General features: G+C 37.2%; 1 pseudogene; it reads right to left on the bottom strand.

Moving 5' to 3' along the window:
• Positions 1-3,665: 3,665 nt before the first annotated feature.
• Positions 3,666-5,411, bottom strand: LOC105750791 (annotated as a pseudogene).
• Between the last annotated feature and the right edge of the window lie 1,392 nt (positions 5,412-6,803).

Here is a 6,803-nt window from a genome sequence, read left to right as displayed (position 1 = left end):
AGAAACAAAAGAGCATCTCAGAACCCCTGATTCAGTATCAGGCAATACCAAACTGCTATGTCATGTCCAGAGATGGGGTCACATCCAAAGATCATCAACAGTCCTATCCCTGAGACCAGGGTATTAAATGACTCATTCATTTGATCACCTGTGAGATAAGAAAAGGAAATGAGCTGGACAATAGATTTCAGGAGGAGGGCTTCCACTGAAGCCCCAAGGGAAATATTTAGAAGTAGAACCTCAAAAGGCAATTTCCTAACTGGAACCAGTATTCACCTGCTATTAAAAGAAAAATTATCATACAGAAGAAAACCCTGTAATGCATAATACAGTCCTGTCTAGAAGAAGACATTTCCTCCCTCAGGAGTCAGGAGTGAAAGAAGTTAGACAGTTAGAATATGCTGGTGACATCACTATTCCTGATCACCTCCCTCCCTCAATCTGAGAGACTGTTCAGACAGGGCTCAACCCTCTCACTACCTCTTCCTTGACTTCAGGTTATTAATGACACCCTAACGAGCAGGCAGGGCTGGGCTCAGGAATATGTGTGAGACTGCAAAGAAATGATCCTCTTCTTCCAAGCCTTAAATATTATCCCTCTGAGACAGTTTTTCCAAAATACTTTTGTAAAAGCCATTTCTAAGCTACTTACTCCTTCAGTATGCCACTATGTTTCAGGACTGGCTTACAGGACATAAAGTCTCCTTTCTCAAACTAATTATATATGAGTGGTGGATACAATAGTCACATCTTTATTTGAAAATTCTCTATGTTGTGGGAATGGAAACATGAAAAATTTGTTCCAATAGCCATAAAGGTAGCTAAAGCAGATGCTGTGGATTGCTTTGATCTAAGTTGAACATCAAGGACCCTAAGGTCATCTACTGCATCACAGACTATGGGTGATAATCTTAGTCTTAACTTTTGTTTGCCATTGGACTTGGATGACTTTGAAAGAGAATGTAACTGACAGCTTTGCACAAATCCACCTCACTTTAATCCAATTCATTTGCAAGTCAAACATTACCCTTGTGATACCATTGTTCCTCTTTAAGGAAAAAAACGAGACTGCAACAAATAACAGTCCATAACCACCTGAATTTTATGGAACCGTAGCTCATCCTAGTGGCCAAAACTAGTAGAATCACTAGAACTTGAGCTTGAAAATCAAAGAGTACCTTGAACCAACATAATTTTGCTACATGAGAGGGAGTGTCCCACTTTCTACAGTGAGAAGTAGTTAAAGTCAACACTAGAGGCAAAGTATTAGGTGACCCCAGTTCCTGGATCTAAAGTGGAACTGAGATTTATACCAGGAAGGCAGGGTTGGTTTAATATTAGGAAAACTGTCAGCCTAATTGTCTACATCAATAACAAAACAAAATTGATAATCTCAATTTATTGAGAAAAAGACTTTGACAAAACATATCTATTAAAAAAAACACTAGAGTATAGGAATAACCATTTATTCGCGCTCCATAGCTTACATTAAAATAAATATTATTTATCTAAAACCAACAGCAAACATCATTGAATGGGGTAAGATAGAAGCATTCCCAATAAAATCAGAATGTCCATTATCACCTCTGTTACTTAATATTGTACTAGAAATGTTAGCTATAGTAGTAAGAAAAGAAAAATAAATTGAAGGAAATAGAATAATGAAACAAAACTATCCCTCATTGCAGATGATATGATAGTATATTTAGAAAATCCTAGAGAATTAACTAAAAAATCATTTGAAATAATTAACAACTTAAGCAAAGTTGCAGGATAGAAAATAAATGCAGACAAACCCGCAATTTTTCTTTATAATACCAACAGTGTCTAGAAACAAGAGAAAGAAAAATGCTATTTAAAATAATTGTAGACAACTCAAAATATTTGATATTTTACCTTGCAAGACAAATCGAGGAGCTATATGAACACAACAGAACACTCACATAAATACGTCAGATCTAAATAATTTGAAAAATATTAATTGGGCATGGGTAGGATAAACCAATATAATAAAAATGATAATTCTACCCAAATTTACTTGTTCAGTGCCATACCAATCAAACCTTCAAAAAACATTTTATAGAGCTAGAAAATCATAACAAAAGGACAAAAAAGACAAAAGGCCAAGGATATCAAAGGAATTAATGAAAAGAAATATGTGAATGAAGGGAATCTGGCCATACCAGATCTCAAACTATATTATAAAATGGTAATTATCAAAATAATCTACTTCTGGCTAAGAAATACAGTGGTGGATCAGTGGAATAGATTAGCTACATTTTGCATTATAGCAAATGAATATGATGAACCCAAAATTCCAAGCTTTTAGAACAAAAACTCATTACTTAACAAAAACTGATGGAAAAACTGCAAAACAATATGACAGAAATGAGGTTGAGACCAATATCTCACATCCATGGGTGCATGATTATACATAAAAGGAGATACAGTAAGCAAATTGAGAGAGCGTGGAAAAATATATTTGTCAAATCCATGGATAAGGGAAAGCTTTAGGATCAAAGAAAATATAGAGCATTATAAAAGAATTACAAACAATAAAAGACCACCACCATACGTACTCACACCTACTACTCACCTGCAGTGCATCTGCATTTGAATGGAATCACATTTTCTCCTACTGGCCAAAAGCGATAAAATCACTAAAACTTAGCCCAATTGTACTCAAGTGGGAAAGTAGTTATGGCTTTAGAAGAAATACAGGGGGCTTAAGAAATGGGCTCAAGAATGGTTGGCTCTTCATTCTCCTACTAGTCAGTACTTCTTAAAAACAAATTCAAACTTTCAACTCTTTCTACTTCTGAACATTTCCCTTGCCTACATTTCTAGTCTTTAGGATTTCTTTATAATAAATAATAATCACAATCATAATAACAATTATAATTATCACAACTAACATCTACATAGTAATTACCATTATCAGACTCTGTGCTAAATGCTTTACAATTATTATGACATTTGATCCTCACAACAACCCTGGGAGGCATTTACTATTACTATGTCCATTAGAAAAATAAGGCAAATGAAGCAAAGAGAAATAAACTAAGTTGTTCAGAGTCTCCACAAGTATTGGAGCCTACAATTGAACTCATGTCTTCCTAATCACACCTGCTCTATTTATTGTGTCATCTAGATGCTTATGTGTGTATGAGATCACCGTATGGGAATAGCCTGTATATATATATATATATATATATATATATATATATATATATATATATATATGTAGAACTCCTATGTATCATCATTCTTCACTATTGCCCCTTGTGCTTGTGGAGAGTATGGCACAGCATAAAAGAGACAGTGTCCTGTTGCTTCTTTGTGTTTGACTATGTTATTCAATTAAATAAATTGAAATATAATATTGAAATAAAATAGAAAATAAATAAATGTTTTTGCTTCAAAAGCATTGAATGCTCTTCCTGACTAGAAAAAGCAAGTACATTCATGGAGGCTCATGAGTATAATTTGAGTGCATAGAAACTCACACTCTTGAACCATCAAAGTTTTATAAGAGAGGGAGTGTCTCGGGTCCTATAATGAGAAGTAGGTAAACATCAGCACTAAAGAAAAAATGTTAAATGCCCCTAGTCTTTGGTCCTAAGCTGGAAATGATGTCAGCCTCCTGCTTCCTACCTCCGCAGTCATTATTCCCTGGCCTTGGGCCCAAGAAGGTGAACAGATGAAAGGTGTCTCTGTGACACTCTGTCTTTGCTGCTGGCACAGACATAAAGTACAGAATCTTCCTGCTCCCATGAACTAATGTTGAGGTTGAAGTGGAAATTTTCATGCTGTTTAGCTGTGAATCAATTAGAAATTTTTTTCCTTTCTCATTCATTTCCTTATTTTAGAAGTAAAAGAGCATCTCAGGCTCTGACCCAGTACCTGGCAGTACCAGAATGCCCCATTGTGTGCAGAGATGGGTTCACATCCCAGAATAACTGGCAGTCTTATCCTTGACACCAGGTAATTTGGATGTTGAGTGACTCTTGTATCTAGTTGACCACCTGTTGGATAAGAAGAGGAAAGAAGATGGATAACAGATCCCAGGAAAAGAGCTTCAAAAGCCCCAAGGGAAATGTTTAGAGGTAGAACCTCAAAAGGCAATTTCTCATCTGGGACCTGCTAGTAAGAAATAAATTGTCATATTGAAGAAAACCCTGGAATACCTAGTATATAGTCACGTCTGAAAGAGGGTATTCCCCACCCACCCACCCGCAGGAATCTTCAAAGAGGGAAGTTTCTCTCCTGAACATATGGAATGGACCTGTGAAATCACTGATCCATCCCCTCCAGGCCCCAAATCATACTGTCATGCTGCAGGTTTAGCCCTGTCACTACTTCCTCTCTCTTTTCATATCATTAATGATATCTTACTCAGTAGGTGGGTGGAGTTGGTTTTAATTGGCAGTCAGGGAGCATATGGGAGTGTCAAAAGGGGCGATAGCCTTTCTGGAAAAAATGTAAATTATATATATGCCTTACGGTGTTCCCACTACCAACAGAATTTTGAAAGGAGACAAAGAAACAGAGACAGAGGGGGAAGGAAGGAAGGAAGGAAGGAAGGAAGGAAGGAAGGAAGGAAGGAAGGAAGGAAGGAAGGAAGGAAGGAAGGAAGGAAGGAAGGAAGAAGAGAGGGAGGGAGGGAGGAAGGGAAGAAGGAAGGGAAGAAGGAAGGGAGGAAGGAAGGAAGGGAGGGAGGGAGAGAGGATATAATATGATATAATTCTTATATATAGTCATTCTTCCATTGTTGATGGATATATATGTGAGACAATGTGTCCCAGCTACAAAGGACAAGATGTCCTGTTACTCCTTTATGTTTTACTGTGATATTTAATTAAATTATTTTTCTTTGAATTCATTACACCTTCTCACTGACTAGAAAACCACATATATTCATGGGGGCTCATGAGCTGTGGTTTTTAGTTGATAGGGACCCAAAATGTACCTTGAAGCAACATGGCTTTTCTAGATATTATGCTAGAATCAGAGTCGAAAGAATCACAGTGAGATGTAGCTAAAGGCAGCACTAGAGGGAAAGTTCCTGGGGCTAAGCTAGAATTGCTATCAGCTTCCTCTTTCCTGCCTTTCTTGTCATTGCTCCCTGGGCTTGGGCCAAATAGGTTTGTGAACAGATGAGAGGTACCTCTGTGGCACTGTCTGAGCTGCTGACCCAGAAATAGAAGGCAGAATCCTCCTGCTCCAAGGAAATGATGTTGAAGTTGAAATGGAAATTTTCATACTGTTTAACTGTGAACCAATTCAAGAATTTTTTTCTCATTCAGTTTCTTATTATAGAAGGAAAAGAGCATCTCCAGAGCCTGCCCCCGTATCTGATGGTACCAAAATGCCTCAGTGTGCCCAGAGATGGAGTCACATCCCAAGATCATTCACTGTTCTATTTTTGACATCAGGTAATTTTGTTGTTGAATGACTCTAGAATCCAATTTACCACCTGTGAAGTAAGAGGAAGAAAGAAGTTGGGTAACAATCCCCAAGAGGAAGACTTCTATTGAAGTATAAGGGAAATGTTCAGAGGTAGAATCTCAGAAAGCAATTTTCCATCTGAAACCAGAATTCACCTGTGATTAAGAGATAAATCATCATATAGAAGAAAACCCAAACATGTATAATATCAATTCCAGGAGAAGGAATTTCCTCCCTCAGGAGACTGCAGTGAGACAGCTTCTGCTCCAGAACAGGTGGAATGCACCTGTGATATCCCCCTTCCTGAGTCATCCCCCTGGTCTGAGATCCTGCTCTGACATGGTGCAGGCTCAGCCCTGTCACCACCTCTTCCTTGATGTCATTACTGATGTCCTACTCAACAGGTAGGACTGTCCCTGGATGGCAGGCAGGGAGAATATGTGTGTGAATAAAATAGTGGTGCTCCTTCTTCTGAGCCTTTGCTCAGTTGTTTTATGATTCCATTTGGGGTTTTCTTTGAAAAAATCCTGGAATTGTTTCCTTCTCCAATATTTAACTGATACCGTCTCAGACAGTAGAGACAAGTAAATAGTGCAATGGATAGAGCACTGGCCTTGGAATCAGGAAAACTTTTCTTTCTGAGTTCAAATTCAGCCTCACACATTTACTATCTCTGAGACCATATTTAAGCAACTTAACGTGGTTTGCCTTACCCAGAAAATAAGCTGAAGAAGGAAATGACAAACCATTCCAGTATCTTTGCCAAGAAAACCCAAGAGTAGGTAGGACGTGACAGAAATGACAGAATAATAACAACAACAAATTGGAAACAGTTATTCTCTTTTCCAACAGATTTCATTTAAAGCAATTACAACATTTCTACTCTTTTAAAACAAAGCTGGTTCTTCCATACGATAATCAATCTGTATGATAATTACAGGGATGGCTTCCAGGACACAAATTTCCTTTCCACAACTAGCTAAACATGAGTTATGGATACAACAATCACATCATTTAAAGATTTTCTATGTTTTTTTTAAACCATCTGAAAATGACTGGAACTGTAATTCTTTCTAGTGGCCAAAGGTGATAGAAGAACTTGCCTTTCCTCCTTTGGGAAGCTAAATAAAAGGTTAGCTGTGAGTTTAAGAGAATAAATAGTAGGAAGCTAAAGAGATGGGCTAGAGGATTTGATTTCTTTCTTCTTCATTTCCTATTAGTAAGCACACCATAAAATCAATTCTGAATTTCAATTCTTGTAGCTCTATTGTTCTATGTTTCAGAATCCCTTTATGTGTTAATAAATAATAATCATAACAACAATAATAATATTTATATCTTTAGGCACTGTGTTA

This window comes from Sarcophilus harrisii, chromosome 5 (genome assembly GCF_902635505.1).
Source record: "Sarcophilus harrisii chromosome 5, mSarHar1.11, whole genome shotgun sequence".
Lineage (NCBI taxonomy): Eukaryota > Metazoa > Chordata > Mammalia > Dasyuromorphia > Dasyuridae > Sarcophilus > Sarcophilus harrisii.
This window is presented reverse-complemented; position numbering and strand designations above follow the sequence as displayed.